Source organism: Rhineura floridana, chromosome 15 (genome assembly GCF_030035675.1).
Source record: "Rhineura floridana isolate rRhiFlo1 chromosome 15, rRhiFlo1.hap2, whole genome shotgun sequence".
In the NCBI taxonomy this organism is placed as follows: domain Eukaryota; kingdom Metazoa; phylum Chordata; class Lepidosauria; order Squamata; family Rhineuridae; genus Rhineura; species Rhineura floridana.
Window position 1 is genome coordinate 4,737,750 of NC_084494.1, and position 17,835 is coordinate 4,755,584.

A 17,835-nucleotide genomic window follows, 5' to 3' on the forward strand; every position below is an offset into this window, starting at 1 on the left:
CAGATTCTTCCTGCAGGGAGCCTGGGGAGCGTTAAAACGGTCCCTTGCGATTGGAGGCAATTTGAACAGCAAAGGCAGTGTCATGTGAAGGGCCGGCTTTGGTGAAGCCGTTGGACAGATTATTGTTACAGCTGCATCCAGTTATTGCAGCCAGCCGAGACTCTCTTCTGTGACTGTAACGTCTGCCTGTCTGCTGTGCTTTTGAGCCAAGCAACAAAAAGGCTAGGAAGGGGTGTGTGTGTGTAAAATAGTGTATTGGCTGGTGAAGAAGAGAAATTGCGCGGATGAGCTCTCTAACCCTGTATGGAACTGTTGCTATTAGGGATTTTTGGTGGTGGGGAAACCTCCTGTTTGGTGTGAATGATGGAACAAAATGTGGGTTGATGTGATGAACTGGATTCCTGCATTGAGCAAGGGGTTGGTCTCTGTGGCCTTATAGACCCCTTCCAACTCTACGATTCTGTGATTCTAATTCTGATGCATTCAAGTGGATCACCTTGACTTGTCCCATAACTGTTTGTCATCTTTTCTCCCTCGCCTCACCAGAGGAAGTCATATTTGATTTGCTTGATAGGAATAGCATTTTCCTCAGAATTTTCTCCCTGGCTGGTGCACCTGCATTCTGCAGCATACCTGTGGTCTGGATTGCTTAGGCTGATTTTGCCAGGCGATGGGAGGTTCCTAGGATAGTAATTTGGGGCGGGGGGACTTGTAGACTGTGTTTACACTGAAAGTGCCATGCACTCCCCCACTGTCCCCAACACAAATAGGGCATGGTTGTTGTTTTTTATCACAACCTTGCAGGCTGTTTTGTAGTCTTTTAATGTATTCTTTGCCACTGGGGAACAGTGCACGCCTATGTGTTCTGTCTGGCTGTGGTTTTCAGATTGCATTGTGAGGAAATCTGCGCTTTGTCAAGTGTTCATCACGCGTTCCTCAGGTCACGGCAGGCAGCCTTCCCTGGAAGAGAATTTCCCAACCATCAACAGCCTCCCCAGCCAAGGAGAGTGTTAAAGGGTGTGCTTTTGGTTGACAGTGACAGGGCACAGGGGAGCCTGAAGAACCCTGGTGTGAGCTGAGCATTGCCCTCCTCCATCCCAGGGTCCTCCGCCACATGCCCAGAGTACCATGGCAGACAAAGTCCATGGTGGAAACTGTTTCTTGATGTCAAAAGCTTGAAAACTAGTGTGAATGCACTATAAGGAATTAAGTGTACCAAGCATTAAGGAGTCAGGGCCTCACGGTGACAAATATCTGTGCAGGATTTCTACAGAAAGTTCCTGTTGAGTCGTCCCTTGCTTTGTGCAGTAAAGCCAATCCTTCCTATGGCTAGAAATGTTGGACTTTGCACTCAGTGCTTCATTTCTGTAGGGTGTTGGAGGGACTCCCAGATTTGGAGTGACCGACTCGGTGAAGAGCAAGCATTCGCACATGCTCAGAGACACTGTGTTGTTGCTCTAGCCACTGCCTCTTGCAGTAAAAACAGATGAACTATGAGATGGGTTATGTTGAATGTTTCTCCCTTGGTGTCTGTGGCATTCATTCAAATGCACTGTGATTCATTCAAACAGCCCTACTCCTGCCGCAGCTAAAGTGGGAGACCTGTGGCATTTCCTCTCCATCTGTCCCCTTCACCTGCTTCCAACCATATTGTCTTGAAAATAGGGGGAGGTTGAAAGAATAACAGCCCTGTCTTTCATGCGAGGCTTTTCAATGCAAGGAAAAGACCTTCATCCTAGTAACAAAGGCTCAGTCTTCATATAGTTTTGGGAGTGTACTTAACTTATGAGTGCTGACTGTGGTTGTGAGGTGGTGTGAGAAAGGCCCTCTATATGTGTGCAGAAAAACCCTTTATTATTCTGTGTTTCACGGGCTTAGCCCTGTCCTGTAGCTAGTAACTGGTTTTGTTGGGTCTTGGTGTTGGACTACGACCTAGGAGACCAGGGTTCGAATCCCCACACAGCCACGAAGCTTACTGGGTGACCTTGGGCCAGTCACTGCCTCTCAGCCTCATGAAAACCCTATTCATAGGGTCGCCATAAGTCAGAATCGACTTGAAGGCAGTACATATGTACATGCCTGTACTAAAATGTTGTGTTGTAAGGGAAAAGTTGGGCAGAATGCCCTTGAAATCCAACTGTGAAATTTTACCCCTGCTTGAAATATCTGCTGTGTTTTGAACCCCTCCTCCAAATGCTGTTGAAAATGTGGAAGTGAGGATGTATTCGCAGGCAGGCTGTTGTCAAAGCAGGCTTTAGGGTTGATTGCAGGAGGAAGTGAGGAGGCCTGATTAGCCTGTTACTGCTTGGCTAATAAGGGTGAATGAGGGGGATTACCTCACTGGGCTTCCCTCGTCTTGCTTCTTGATACCATCACAGCCACAAAGTGGTTAGGCTGCTGTTACCTCCCCTGCCACTTCATCCGGAGAAACTAATCTACAAGTTCATTAAATATCCATCCCCCCTTTCCTGGGAAAAAAATCCAATGTCAGCCATTTATAATAGTTTTCTTTTAAACCGCCCAGAGAGCTTTGGCTATGGGGCAGTATATAAATCCAACAAAAAACAAAGTGTGTAAGAAGGAGAAGTTGAGTACTGCCATCCCCCCGCCCAAGGCCCCAGTGCCAAGGTTAAAGCTGCAGCCTTTCCCAGATTGGGGTGTGAGGCTTTGTTTACTCCTTGGTGAGGAAAATGCACTCTGCACATGTTCAAGCTGGGTGCTCTCATGCTCAAATAAAGCACCGCTGCCACCTCGGTGGTACCAGTATGGCACTTGAAGCAGTGCTGTAGATTTCTCTGGCTTGTGGGAAGGTCGTTTGCTGGGAAGGGAAAAATGATCGTTGGGCCTCCCGTTGAACAGGGTGCAAGAAAGCCCCTCTAGGAGAGACGAGGGGGGATTCGTTGCCAGTCCTGGAGGCGTTTGCTCTTGACGGCGGAAGGGATCGCACGACAACCCCTTCCCTGAAAAAAAACCCCTTGCCGTCCTGGGCGGCGCACGCTGAAAGGCACCAGGGCGTTGCTCCTCTTTGTCGAGGGATTTGCGCTGCGACCCCCGTTCTAGGCAAAGGGGGGGGCAGGAGGAGGATGGGCTCAGGAGAAGGCGGGGGAGGGCATTGCCCCCCCCTTCACCGAGCAAGGTTCTTTTTCTCTCCCCGCCCCGAAAAAGCGCGCGGGGGCGTTGCTGGGCGGCCGGAGCCTTGGCTGGCGGGGCTGGATTTCCACGCCTCGATCCGTTTGTTGCGGTTGGTTTCTCTTGGCCCGCCTGGGGCGCGCTGGTGGCCGCCTCCATCCCCGCCCCTCCCGCTTTGCCTGCTGGTCTCAGCACCCCCCTCCACCGCCTCCTTCTCCTTCCCCCCGGAGTTGGCAGCTTACTGGCCCAGCCTGAATCTTGCAGCCTTTGACTCCGTGGGCCGGAGCTTGCCTGCCAGAGTTGGCTTCCTGGGCGAGGGGAGCTCAGCTTCATCTCGACCCGCCGTTTCTCTTCCTCCTCCACGGGCAAGGAAGAGGGGCCGCTCGCGCGCTCTCCCCATCCGAGCGAGCCTCGCCGCGCAGCCTTTTGTTCCCTCGACAAGAAGTTTGTGCGCGCAGAAGGGCCGTGACAGCTGCAGCCCCGCTCGGAAGAACAGCAGGAGGCGGAGGCGCGGCCGGCGGCTCCCGCTTGCTTGACATGCAGCCCACGGCTCGGCTTGGCGGGGACGGCTGCCCGGGGAGGCGGAGGAGGAGGCCGCCGCCACCGCCGCGACGCACAAAAGGCTCCAACTAAACTTCCTTCCGGGAGAGTAGAGGGAGACTCCAACTGCGCGGCCCGGGCATGGCCGGCGGCGAGAGCAGGCCGGCCAAGAGCGCGGCGAGAGCCGGCTGCCCGCACCAGCCCCTCGCGGAGGCGGCTCTGCCCCTGTCCGCCTCGATGGTCGCCGCCCGCCGCCCATGAGAGAAGAGTGCCGAGCTGCTCCACGGCCGGGTCCCTCCGAGGCTGTCCGGGGAGACCCGCCCGGCCGGCCCTCGCTTCGCTGGACTTGCCCGCCGGCCCGCGCGCCCGAGGACGCCAAGCAGACAGGAAGCGCCCGACTTTGCCCGGTATGAAGAACTTCCTGCCTCCGGACCGCCAGGAATCTCCGCCGACAGGCGCCGCCCCAGCCAGCACAGCCGCGCCGAGGGGCGAGCGGCCGGGGCGCAGCGGCCGCTCCTCTCGCAGGGACGCCGGCCCAGAGGAGCATGAAGGCGCGGGTGAGGCCGGGCCTTTGTTCCGCGAAGAGGGCGCGCTCCGCGAACGCCTTCCCGAGAGCTTGCCTGCTGGAGAGCGCTGGCTAGCAACCTGGGGGTGGGCTTAAAAAATAGCAGTTAGCCGGAACATTTCTATTTATATATTTATATATTTGCCTTGGACTGCTGACATTTCCTCAGGAGCTGTGGAATACATTGCCTCTTTCAAGCATTTCCTATGGTGGAAGGTGATTTACCTCTGGAAAGCTCTTTAACTTACCTGGAATACAAAATTGTAGCCTTCAAGTCGTTTTAGGGATTTTCAAAATAGTGTTCCCGCCCCCCCCAACAATATGTCTTTTTGCTTTGGATGGAAAGCTAGCAAGGCTGGGGGGAAGGGTTTTTACTTGTTGGACTTCTGTGTGTGACCCCCATTTATTCTTTTCCATTTCCGTTTTTCTTTTTTAAAGTATGGGCAAGCCACTAAGCAGGCCTGACTGTTTACGGCAGAGTCCTGCTTGTCTGGGGAAAGGAGAGGAGGAGGATGGTTATATAGAAGACTGCTACGTCCCTCAGAGGTCCATCTATGATACAATGAGAATCAATGAGCAAATTGATCAAGGGCCCAAGCTTAACCAGCCTTCCAAGAATACCCTTGAGAAAGGGGATGGGAGCACAATCTCTAGCAATGGGACTTTAGGGGCACCCAGTGTCTTTGAGTCAAAGTTACCAGAGAGCAAAAAGTTAGACGAGAGGGTCATTTTTGATGCCTTGAAACTTAGCAGCGATGTCTCCAAGCCGGCACCGGCACCCCCAAGGCGGCGGCCGAACCCTGAGAAGAAGGAGAATATTAACAGGCGGTCATGGAAGTCATTTATGCCACCAAATTTCCCTGAGTTTGCTGAGAGAATTGAGGCCTCCTTGAGCGAAGTCTCAGAAGCTGGAGTTTCTAACCCATCCTTGCAAGAGAAGCAGGAGTCCATCACCATGTTGGCAGAGAATGCCCGGCCATCAGACCAGGGGGAATCCATGTCGGAGCCATTGACTATGGAGCACATTCCCAAACTGTCTGGAGCTGCAGAAATTCAGGAAGTGAAACAACTGAGCGAAGCCTTCTGTGAATTGTCTCAGGATGAATGCCAGCCCCTTCTGGAGCCAGAAGACATGGTGGCTGACTTGAGAGGTGGCAAGCGACGGGACCATAGGCTCTCAAGTGCAACGTGGCCACGGGCAATGAAAAATGCCATCAAAGCAGGCCTTGGTGGTGGGCACCATGACACCTTAGAGGCAGATGATACTGACTGTGTCATAGAAATGGTGCCCCTTTCTCCATGCCTGAGCGAAGAACTCCTGGATCCAGAGATTAGTATTTTCATCACCCCCAACCTCCGAGAAAAGACTGAGTCGGAACTGAGGTTTGAAGAGGATGAGCGACTGATCATGATGGAGACTGAGGAAGAGTGGGAGGAAGGCTTGCTGTCAGGGAAGGCTGCTGAGAAAAGAAGTTGTTGCTTGACAGATATTTCAGAAGAAAGGGAACAATTAAGTATTCCAGCCATGACAGTTACGGAAGCAGCAGAGAGTCTTGCTCGTGTCCAAGGGACCTCTAGCCACCCATCTCACTGGGAAGAGCTCTGGGATGACTCACAGCTGCAAGCTGTCAACTCTGCTCTGGTTCCCCAGGAAACGCATCAAGACTTAAATGCTACTCTTGGGGAGGAGGTTGGTGCCTGCAGTGCTGAAGCTGTAACAGCCCAACTGGAAGAGGAGGAGTTTGCTTCTGGCTTAGAAGCCTGTGCCAGCTATCTTGTCCCAGAGCAGTTCTCTGACACAGATTCTGTGCAGATGTTCCTGGAACTAGAAAAGCTTTGTATGCACGAAGAAGAGGGAGATGGAGTGGCTCCAGTTTATCTGGAGGGACAGGATGCTAGGCTCGGTTCAGAAGGGCTGGACCTACAGAAGGACTTGGAGAACTCAGTGGAAGCTTTCCAGCACTTGACTCACCTTGAAGTGAGCATGGCAGACTCTGCTGTAGTGTCAGATCTGGAGGACTTTGATGTCACATACGGTTCACAAGTAGTGAGTACAACAGAACCTACCCTTTCAGAGTCTTACTCTGAACGGGAAACTTCTGGTGACTCTGAAAAAGTGACATCTGCCAGTCCTCCAGTTGAAAAAGATGCTGTATCCCAACAATCGCTCTCATCCTTACTTAGTCAGATAGAGGAGTATGGGGCAGAACTGTTGACAGCTCATGAACCAGCGAATAGCCAGGGGGTCAAAGGATTATTTGACTTTGCTTTGGAAGAACCTGTAGCTTCAGTTGATTCCTCTTGCTGTAGAGGACTGCCTCGTTGCCTCCATGTTTTTACGGTAGGCAAAGAAGTTGAGGAGCAAATGCTGCCTGCTGTCGTGTGCTCTGGATCAGAGGAGACTTTCACAAGCTATGATGAGCTTGCCAGAACTGTTGAGGAGCTGGATTCCCAGCCAGATTTTGACGTGGCAAAAGATATGGTAAGCACTGAGGGAAAAGACTTGCAGGCTTGGTATGAGCTGAACCCTTCAGAAAAGACTGACTTCTCCAATTGGGATGTCCCAGAGCTGGTTTCTGAGGATGAAGTTACAGAAATGGAGAAAGATAACCTCCTCTGTGGCGGCTATGTTAATGAACTGCAGGACGTAGATAGTTCCTGGGTGCCTTTACAAAGTGAATTTGTAGTGCAGGACTCTGTGGAGCCTCTAAAACATACAGGCTCCTCTGAGAACTTGAAGGCCATAGACACTAGTAGTTTGTGTCAACTGGAGCTTTTGGCAAGGTCATTGTGTGATGAACAAGTGGCAATGAGTGCAGCTGCTGTTCAGGAGGAAACACCTGAGGTAGCTGAACAGATAGCAGCAGCAACAGCAGCTAGCACCACCAGAGGCAGTACAGTGGCAGAGAGAGATTTCTTGGAACATGGAGACCTGGAGTTCCTCTTTGGGCAGGGAGGGGACAATGAGGTAACCGTGGGCGGGGAATGGGGTGCCACGTTTGTGTGTACAAACTCCACATCTCTGGTTTTTGTTGAATACTTGTGTCCTGCACAACCCACAGCAGAAGACTTGGCCTCTGCTGTTGGAGAGGAAGCTGCTTCTATCAGTCTTCTGCCCAGTGACAAGGCTCTTGACGCCCCTCCGGATAGCACAGAGGAGCTTGCCAACACGTTTCCTTCAACTGGAGTGGGGCCTTCCACCATTGCTGGTCCAGCAGCTGCAGCAAAACCCACATTGTCTTTGCCATCTCCACTTGCTTCAACCCTAGGTTCAGGGGGACCTGTTGTGATTGCTGCTAGGTTTTCCAGAAATGAAGAAGTTTGTGGTACAGATGGCTTCGTGGTGGCCACTTTGGTGGCCAAGGAACAAGAGCCGGTACCAACCTTACCAAGTGCAGAGGAAGTGCCCTCTGCTTTTGTGCCATTTCCCCTGGAAAATATCCCCGCTCACCCTCCAAGCAGAGAGGAGCTGCCCACTCTGGAAGAGCTGTCTAATGCCATGACATCCACCTCCAACAAGAAACTCATTCAGGTGTCCCAAGGGATTGAAGGCCTTGCCACCCTTTTGCCACTGGATGCAGTTCATCTGCCAGAGATGGATGTTGGTCTTTCCCTGGTGCCTGGAGTACTGTGGGATACAGTTTGCAGCACACCACAGCTGTCTGTTGCTTCTGCAACACCTGAAACTGAAGAGGAGGAGCTGACCTCTGCAGTGGCAGACGCAGAAAGTCCTTCTACCACCTCCTTTGCTGCAGAAGGGCCTTCTGCCAGGATGGGCAGAGTTGTTCCAGATAATGAGGTATTTCTTTCCTGGTTATCCACATGTTGCTACATTACATTACTTTTTGTAGGGCAGGGCTGTGGAGTCGGTATGCCAGACCTTCGACTCCGACTCCTGTCTACTTTCTACTCTCCGACTCCGACTCCGACTCTGACTCCTTCATAAATGGCAAATGTATATTAACTAGTAATAACAAATTTACTGTAGTAAAATGGCAGCACAAGGCATTTCATCACCACCACATGAATCCAGAGTTTGGAAAAGTTACTTTTTTAAACTACAACTCCCACGAGCCCAATCCCTGGGGCTGATGGGAGTTGTAGTTTAAAAAAGTAACATTTCCAAGCTCTGGATTCACGTGGTGGTGATGAAATGCTTTGTGCTACCATTTTACTACAGTAAATTTGTTATTACTAGTTAATATACATTTGCCATTTATGAAGGAGTCGGAGTCGGTACATTTCTACTGACTCCGACTCCACCCAAAATTGCTCCCGACTCCACGACTCCGACTCCACAGCCCTGTTGTAGGGAGTTGGGGAGGAAGTGAGGAGTTAATCCATAGTTAAGTGACTGATACAATTTGGAATATAAAACGCACCTAACTTTCCCTTTTTTGTTAAACCTTGTGTTCTATTTTCCTTTTTAAAAGGGTGTTAAATTTTGCAGACAGTAACACTTTAAACAATCCAGGCTTCCCCCAAAGTCTCCTGGGAACTGTAGTTCAGTGTAATCAGTGCTGAGATTTGTTAGGAGACCCCTATTCCCTTCACAGAGCTACAATTCCCGGAGTGCTTTAACAATACAACACTCTTCGCAAGGTTCTCAGGGAATTGCTCCTTGGTGAGGGGAATAGGGGTCCCTAACAACTCTCAGCATCCTTAATAAAGCGACAGTTCCCAGGTTAAAGTAGTATAATTCTGCTTTAAATATATAGTGCAGATGGCCTTAAGGGTCTTGGTAAAAACAGGTTGGGTTGGGTGGTTAGAGGTGGGGGGGGGGGTTTCAAACAAGAAAAAGCCTGCCATTTTCTTGCTTATGTAAAATATCTTCCCCCCCCCCAACTGCCAGTGTCTTGAAGTGTCTTATTCAAGTGACATTATGTTCATTTGCTCAGAAGCAAATTATACATTTTCTGCTGAAAGATTGTGATTAAGTGTGGGTAGCTGCAGAGCTCATAGTTGGAAAAATGTGTTGCTAAGAGAAAAATGGTGTAAGACAAATTCAAGCTAGCAGTCTTACATAAATAATAAAATCCAATCGTCTGTCTATTCAAGGTTCTTTCAAATTCACAAGGAAGAGAAGAAGTTATTGAAAACTTTTTCTTTAAATCTCCATTTAAAGTAGTCTGGAAAAGAGAAGATTTTATGCCAAGTCTGTTTGCAACATCAGACTCCTATAAAAGGACATTGTTTTCTTTTGGATGCTGATTTTGACAGTCATCAACCAAACTAAGCTACTTTTAAAAAAATAAACTGTCATGAGGTTGTTGGTTTTTCCCCCTGCATAGGAACCTGGCTTGGTTGCAGTTTCTCATGCTTCAGACAGTTGCACATTTCAAAAACAAACAAAAAAGCAAAACTATCCAGAGGCTTGAGAACTACCCAGATGTAGCAGTTAATCCACATGTGGAGAACAGTCTCCAGCTGTGGGCGAAAGGCTGAGCTTTCGTCAGTCAAAAAATACAGCCTCTGCAGCCAAGACTATGCAATTCCAAACTGTAATTGGGGGGGGGGAGAGAGAGAGGAGATGCCAAGCTAGCTAAATGGACATGAATTACCACTGTGGTTTTATTATAGTCTGTCCAATTGAGGCCAGGGAGGGAGGTATGATAGGAAAGTTTCTCAGTCCCAGGGTGCCCAGAACTGGGAGAGATTTGCACAAGTTGCAGAGGGGAGCATTTGAAAGGTGCTCTGTCTGTTAGCATGGTTGATGTTGGTGCTTCTGCGAGGGAAAAGAGAAGCCATGAGAGTTGTAGGACATTGTTCACATTGTCAAACTAAATGAGATGCTCTGAGGTCTGTGGTGGGATCTCCCAGCTTTTAAAATATGGTTCATAGTGGCCGTGGCCCCCCAAATCAGATCAGGGGAGCAGCACTGGGGAGAGTGTGTAATCACTCCCCCCATCTCTGTTTTCCCTGATTTAATTCTCTCCTAACCTTTGCCTTGTGATTGATGGGGGTGGGTGGGCACAAATAGGTACATTAGACAAGGAGCTGTGTCCTTGCCTGGCTTTCTGATTGGTGTTATCTGTATGATGCATTTATTGCAAATGTGTGTATTGCATTTGTGCTTGAATAATATGAAACCAGCCCTTAGGTTAAGAGAGAGAGGTCAGTGGGTTTCCAATGAAGGGTGGGGATGCGATACTGGTAGTGCAGGCTAGGTTGCTTCAGTGGAGGCATTCCTGAAAAAGTGGGTCTTGAGGATGGAAACAACTTGCAAACAGGGAGGCAGGTAGCATTGACAGAAGGACAGATCAGCGGAGACAAATTCTATGTATGTTCTGGGTAATTCAACAGGGCTTGCTTTGAAATACATGTGAGAAGGAGCACTCTATTACCCCTCTCTCATCACATACACATTTAACTTCTATACTTGCTTCTTGAAATAATGACAAAATCCATATTAGGGCAGTACCTTTATTGGGCCAACTAATGTGACACAAAATGGCGTGGAAGTATTTGAGTTCCCCCAAACTCTTCATCACTCCAGATGGAACAAAATATTGGGCAGGGGAAATGGGCTGTAGGTCAAGCCATCCATGTCTGCATCTGGTAAGGGTCTTAACATGGAGATTTTCCCCCTCTCTTCTCCCCTTCTGATCTTTGACCATCTAAAACAGCTTTCCTTAACATGGTGCCCTCTAGATGTCTTGGACTACAGCTTCCGTCAGCTCACCGCCAGCAAGGTCATTTTGACTGGGGCTGATGGAAATTGCAGCCCAATACATCTTGAGGGCACCATGTTGGGGAAGGCTAATCTAGTCTGATTAAATGTTCTGAGAAACTTTGCTTGCACACTTCTTTGTGACATTTTCATTGGCCAAATAAAGTTTTTGCCCTGATAGGGGTTTTGGATTTTTCACCCCCCCTTAATAGGCCAACACAGCTACCTTTATTTTATATTTCAGTGTGTTCCTTTTGCTAATGCAAGATGATTCCATTTTCATCCTTTCCACCCCACCCACCCCAGTCTCCAACATTCCAAGACTCTGTCGCCTTATCTTCTCTTAACTTCCTAACAGCCACAGGAATTTGATTTTGAGCTCCAAGATTGCCACTTCCCCAAGGCTCAGTCCTCAGTCATCCTTCCTGAGCGAGAATTTGAATGTGGCTCCTGCACACTGACATTCTGGCCACTGCTCTGCACTGGCTCAACTCAACTCATGAAGTTTGAAGCCTAAGTCAGCCTTCCCCAACGTGGTGCCCTTCGGATATCTTGGACCACATCAGCCCCAGCCAGCTGCTGGCTGGGGCTGATGGGAGTTGTAGTCCAAAACATCCAGAGGGCACAACGTTGGGGAAGGCTAGTGTAAGTGAAGTGACCACACGTGGCCTTCCTGTCATTCGCACTGGATGGTTCGTGACTAGTCACCTCTTTCCTTTACCATTCAGTTTTTCTGCCTGTTCCTGCTTTTGCTTCTCTGAATCTGAATCAAGGTCGAGTTTCCAGCTTTGTTCAAGTGGGCGCTGGCAAGCCCAACTCTCTGGCATCCTCTCTGCATTCTGTATTTGAAGCACTCAGCTATGCTTCCAAGTATTTTCTGCCTAGGCTGTTGTTAAGACTTAGTTTTGCGTTTTTAAAACCTCCTCCACCAAACCTGTCTCTGGTTTCTCGATCATTCCCACCCAAACATGGCAGCTGTTGTTGGGTGGGGGTTGGGGTTGAGGGGGTGTGCTTGAACTGAGCGAAATGCTTCGAAGGCCTCTTCTGTGTTGGCTTTAAAAATAAGCGTTGCATCTGAGGTTATGCCCTGAGTGTGTAGGAAGAGGTGGCGGCATGCGCCTTTGGAGCGCTTGCATGCCTGGCTTATCGGTCTGGGGTGTGCAGGCGTGTGTGTCTGGCTGCTGATGTATGTAGAAGGGCCCGTTCCATTTATATCTATCCATATGATATATAATGTAAAATAAGCAGTTACAGCAGAAGGGCAGGGTGAGTCGTCTGCTGTTAGGTTGCCATCAATTCTTTTAACTGCAGGATAGCTCTGTGGCTCTGGACAGCATCTTCACTTAATATTGTGGCATGTTCCCATTTCTGGAGACACATTGCTGGACATTACAAGAGAGGAATACCTTTTTCTCTTGACTTTTCCAGGTAGAGTGTTGCTGTCTTGTATCTCAGCTGTCTCGCTCAGGGCTCTTTGCAAACCTTCACCCCTTGGATTTTGCCATAGAGGGGAAGCTTGGGCACCATTTTGTTTGGAAGTGGTTGTTAAATCTTTACTTGTCTGCAAAGGGTAAAAATGTGTTGCTGTTCCATATTTGCACAAGGCTGTTTGCAAGCAGAGCAGTTTATTGCTTCAGCCCCATAGTTCTTGTTGCTGATTCCCTTTTCATGCCCCCCCTTTTCCTCCCAGGGTTCCTTAAAGCCAAAAGCTGCCTTCCCAACCTGGGGCCCTCCAGGAATTTTGGACTACAAGTCCCATCATCCCTCACCATTAGCCATGCTGGCTGGGCTAATCAGAGATTTCCCCCCTCCCCCTCCTGCTGCTGACATTTACCTTCATAACAGCCCGGTGAGATAGGGTTGACCGATAAAGATGCTTCAGGGTCACCCATTGACGGTATTGGCTGAGTAAGAGGCTTATGTCTGGAAATTTTGGATTCAACAACTGAAAAAAAATCAACAGGTACCAAGAAACTGGTATGTGATGCTGTCCTTTGAATACTAGTGTTTTTCCAGCTCCGCATCTTATACTTTTAGTCATAGCTAAGTGCCCTGTGGGATTTAATCATATATCTATCATTTTATCCTATAATAGCAGTCTATAGTGTGGAGTCATTTTGTTTAAATGCCACAGCTAATGAATTTATTTATTTATTTATTATTTGATTTATGTCCAGCCCTTCCCCCCAGCAGGAGCCCAAGGCGGCAAACTGTAACAACTCACTTCTGCACAAAGTGTGCATTTCATTATGATATTTATTGAGGAGAGCCTGGCTGGGAGTCCAGAGTCTGTGAGTTCAAATCGCGCTCGTGTCTCCTGGGTGTCAAGGGCCAGCTAAAGATCACCCCACAGTGAGTGGCTCATGGGTAACGTGCCCTGCCACCTGTGCAGCCATGGGCAAGCTGCAGAGTCCCAAGGAGCCCTGTTGCCCCCCAGCTGGCAGTTGTGGACAAGGAAGGGGCTGGCTTGTGCAGCTGTGGCAAGCTGAGCAGGCCCTAGCCAGCTGGGGAGGACTAGCCTCAGAGGGAGGCAATGGGAAACCCCCTCTGAATACCGCTTACCAGGGAAGCCATAAATCGGGATTGACTTGAAGGCAGTCCATTTCATTTTTCATTGATTTGCTGTATGCTGACTTGGTCTTTTGGAAAGGCATCTAATAAATCTTGTTCTGCCAACAAAGCATGAGAAGAGAGTACGTGTGGGTAGCATGATCAGCTTTTGCTGTGTCGTTCCCACCAAGAAAAAGATCTCTCTTATTAGTGAGCCAGTCTCTGTGCAAAGAGCTTGGTGGCTTTTGAGTCGCACAAAACTCTGAATAGATGGCGAGCCTTTTGTTGTTCTCACTTGAAAGTCCTTACACCGACAGATGTTGGTCCAGTTAGGAGAAGCATTAAAGACAGCCTTTTGTTCAGAAATGGAGTTTCAAAGGGATATTCTGTAAGGACATAGGAAGCTGCCTTTTATCCCAAGTTCAACAATTGGTCCATCTAGCTCAGTACTGTCTACACTGACTGGCAGCAGCTCTTCAGGGATTCAGACAGAGAATCTTTCGCACCCCTCCCTGGAGATGCTGGAGGTTGAATGTAGGAGCTTTTGCATGTAAGGCAGAACACAAGATGAGCCTGGCTGCTGGATCAGGCCAGTGGCCCACCTAGTCCAGCATCCTGTTCTCACAGAGGCCAGCAAGATGCCTATCGGAAGCCTGGACCTGAGTGCAGCAAAACTCTCCCCACTTTGATTCCCAGCAACTGGTATTCCAAGACATGTTGCCTCCAGCAGCAGAGGTAGAGCTTAGCCATTGTGGCTAGTTGCCATTGATAGCCTTATGCTCCATGAATTTGTCTAGTCTTCTTTTTTGAGGCTATCCAAGTTGGTGGCCATCCCTACATCTTGTGGTAGATGTTCTACCACTGAGCTACAGCCTTTCCCATACGTTGAATCAATGAAAGCTGAAGAAGTGATTTGGTGTGCATTTTAAAAGGAAATCTTAGGGGGGGAAAGGGCAGCAAGCGGGGAGGGGAGACAGCCAGGAAGAGATTGAGATGCTGAACCAATAAACTAGAATGGTCAGAGAGGGGAAAGTGAGCATTCAAACATGAAATGTGACAAAGCTTAAGGCGGGGGTTGACATGATATTTGAGATTTCTCCATGACCGCATCAAATCCCCAAGGGTTTGTTAGGCCACATAAACACTTGGTGTTTTATGTTTGTTTTTAAAATCCCAGCCCTATATAAAGTACTTTGAAGATCACACTGAGAAATTTGCACCAGGTGTGAAAGTGAATTAGAAGGGATTGGGGTGCAGACCAAATAAATTCATTATCCTTTGCTCTGTCCCCGCAGCAGGAAGTTGCAGCATAAAGTAAATTCTTATGTCTCCCCATTTGTCAATTTGGCTTGCTCTCCAGGGCAAAGAGTTCCATGTCATCTGCCACAATGGCTACTGTTTGTCTTTTCTTTGGCATGTTAATGTCCTCCTTTGAGTTTGCCCAGCCCTGTGAAGTGAACCACTGTTCTTCCTGTTCGACAGGGAGAGAACCGAGTCAGAAAGAATGTCTTGACATGGACCCATCCATGGCAGTGTCGATCTTCCAGAAACACACAGGGCTTGTCATCTCTTGTTATTGTAAACTGCCCAGGGAGCTTCGGCTATGGGGCGGTATAGATATAAATAAATAAATCTCTCCAGTCCAGAGGTTGACCATGAGTAGTGGGAATGGGGTTGTGGCAGTTCAGGAGAAGAGGTTAGCAATGGCTTTGCCAAAAAAAAATTGGTCTGGATGTCTTGGAAGGGGGCGAGAGGTCAAGCCAAGGCAACTTCCTGAGGACTGCCTCCCCTGAAGTGGACTTCCTTGGAGGTGAATTTCTTCTTTGGAGGTCCTTGTTCTTTGGGGTGATGTCCTCCTTAGGAGTGGGACCAAGGCTGTGGGGTGCCTTCCTTGGGAATGTGGCTCTGTCCCTTTCCTCTTGGTTCATAGTGCCGGCAGGCCATCTGAGAGAGCCCTTAGGACCCTCGGCTCAGTTATTAATAGCTGAAGAGAACTGTTTGGACGGTTCCTCTTGGTTTTTTACTGCTTACGTTATTCTTCTTCTGCGTGTGCATGTCTTTTTCTGCTGATTTGACTAGTGTGTGCGTTTTGATTAGTGTTTAAATCTGAAGTGGTCATATTTTTAAATTATTTGGGAGCTGCCTGGTAGACTTGCTAAGGCAGAAGGTGAGATATAAATGTTAAATAAATAAGTGGAGGAATTTGTGGGAAGTTTGGGAAGAGTGGCCATGTCAGTAAAGCCAGAGAGCTGCAAAGCATCTGTGCAAATCCATGAGACTTGGGGCCGGTGTGTGGCTATCATGGAAGGCCTTGCAGCTGTGTGTGTTGAGTGGCAGGTGTGATTGAACCATTGCAGATGAACCACACCACAGAGGCAGCTTCCTCATTGCCTCACAGTACAACACTCTTCCCTGAGCTCAGTTTGCATGTGCAGCTAGGAGACATCAAGCTGAGAACTGAGCAATGCAGTAGTATGTCTGAACTGGTCCTTAGTGAGCCAAGAGCCTCTTTTCAGGGGTGTTTTAGCTGGATGGTGAGTGGTCTGAGTAGGTGACTGAGTAGGGTTGGCTTCCCTGAGCCTGAAATCTACATGGGGTAGAATTAGTCTACATGCAGGTTTCCTGCAAATTCCAACGTGGAAGCACCTTCTGTGTAGAAATTTGTAACATGTAAACCTCTCTTGATTCCAGCTGTTTATTGTTCCTCGCCCTGTTGTTATATCATGCATTCTTGGAAGTTTGAAAGGGCTGGCATTTCCCACATGGCTAAACAGCCTTCTGCTGCCATTTGCCCTTCACAAGAGAGTCACTTTCCTGGAGAGGTGAAATGGCAGGCTGTGTGCCAGCATCTTGCCTGCCATTAGGTAACTTTCAGGAGATCTAAGGTTCTCTGCTACAAACAGTCTTCTCCAGATTTTATTGTGTGGCTTGCCATCTTCTTCCCTCCCTTTATTGCCAAACCTTTTTGTCTTTTAAGATGCTTTTTTCTCACAAGGTTGTGGGAAGATATTGGAGAAGGAGCAAATGCACTAATCATTCTTTTGTCCTTCTGTCTTTTTCAATGATAATGCAGCAAACTTTTGGTGTGTTTATAATATCTTGTGCACGTGGAAGCAGTGGTGCAGCTGGTGTGAGCCGGCTGTGGAATCTCCAGAGGTGCTGAGAAAGGGAAATGGATAAGATTTCCTCCAAGGGAGAGAGTTAGTTACACCTCATCAAGATTTCGGGTGGCTGGGTGTGTGTGTGTGGCTGGGGGAACGGCTGTCCATGTGTGTGTCTAATCTCTCTCTTCTGGTGCAAGGGGTGGTGAGAGACATGATCGCTGGATGCTTTGCCTTCCAGGCCCGTGCTTTGTATTTCAGTGCAGAATGTCAGTCTCAGTTGGCGCCATAAGGTCGCTTCCAGCTCTAAATGCAACAGAGCGAGGGCTCCTCTTCTTCATCAGGTCAGCCAGCTGGTATCTTCAAAGTTGCTCCATATAGCTCAACTGCACACATTCATTTCTTTCTTTTTTACTCTGTTTAAAACCTTTCTCCAGAAGTGAAATAAAACTCCAGATTTGCCAGACTGGTGTGGAGGACACTCTGTTGACAGGGGGATGACCCTCCCTCTGGGAGTGACAGGCAGGGTCCTTTCCGGCCTTCGAGGAGCCAGCCCTCTCACCAGACAGACCCTGTCTGTAGGTCTGACAGGATGTGGGGTTGGCTTGCTCTGCAGCCCTTTCCCTTTGAATTCTCAGGTCAAGATACAGATGGCCAGCTAGTAAACTGCAATCATAGAATAGTAGAGTTAGAAGGGGCCTATAAGGCCATCAAGTCCAAGTCCAACTCCCTACTTAATGCAGGATTCCACGTCAAACTTGCCCATTCTCATTAGCTTGCTCAGTTGGCAAGCTTTTGTTCATGGGTCAGGTGGGGTCCATAGATGAAGCCTGGCAGTCATATGCAGATGCTCTCAGCCACAGCTGGAGACAGAAGAAGATGGTTAGCCAGTGGCCTGCAGGGATTGCCCTAAGGCAGCCTTTGCAGTTGCTTGTCCTCCAGATGTTTTTGGATTACAACTCCCATCAGCTCAGCCTGCATGGCCAATAACCAGGAACGATAGGAATTGTTGTCCAAAAGATCTGGGGGGCACCAGGGCGGCAAAGAGTGTCCTGAGGGATTGAGCTCTATCTTGGCAGTGTTTATAATGTCTGGTTCTGGTAGAGATCCAGATTAAAACCCCTCCACAGCCATGGTGTTTACTGAGAGCCGCTCATCTTGACCTTGGGCCAGAATCTCTCTGCAAAATCCTTGGCTACCTCACAAAGTTGTTGTGCGGATAGCACTGGTGATTTGTGATGGAGGGTTACATCCTTTGTTTGTTCCTCCCTCCTTCTGTA

The 17,835-nt window shown here is 48.9% G+C and overlaps 1 protein-coding gene across 18 annotated transcripts in view; it reads left to right on the forward strand.

The window, feature by feature from the left end:
* Positions 1–17,835, forward strand: part of MACF1 (microtubule actin crosslinking factor 1) — a 383,383-nt gene that overhangs the window by 297,106 nt on the left and 68,442 nt on the right. The window lies entirely within an intron of this gene.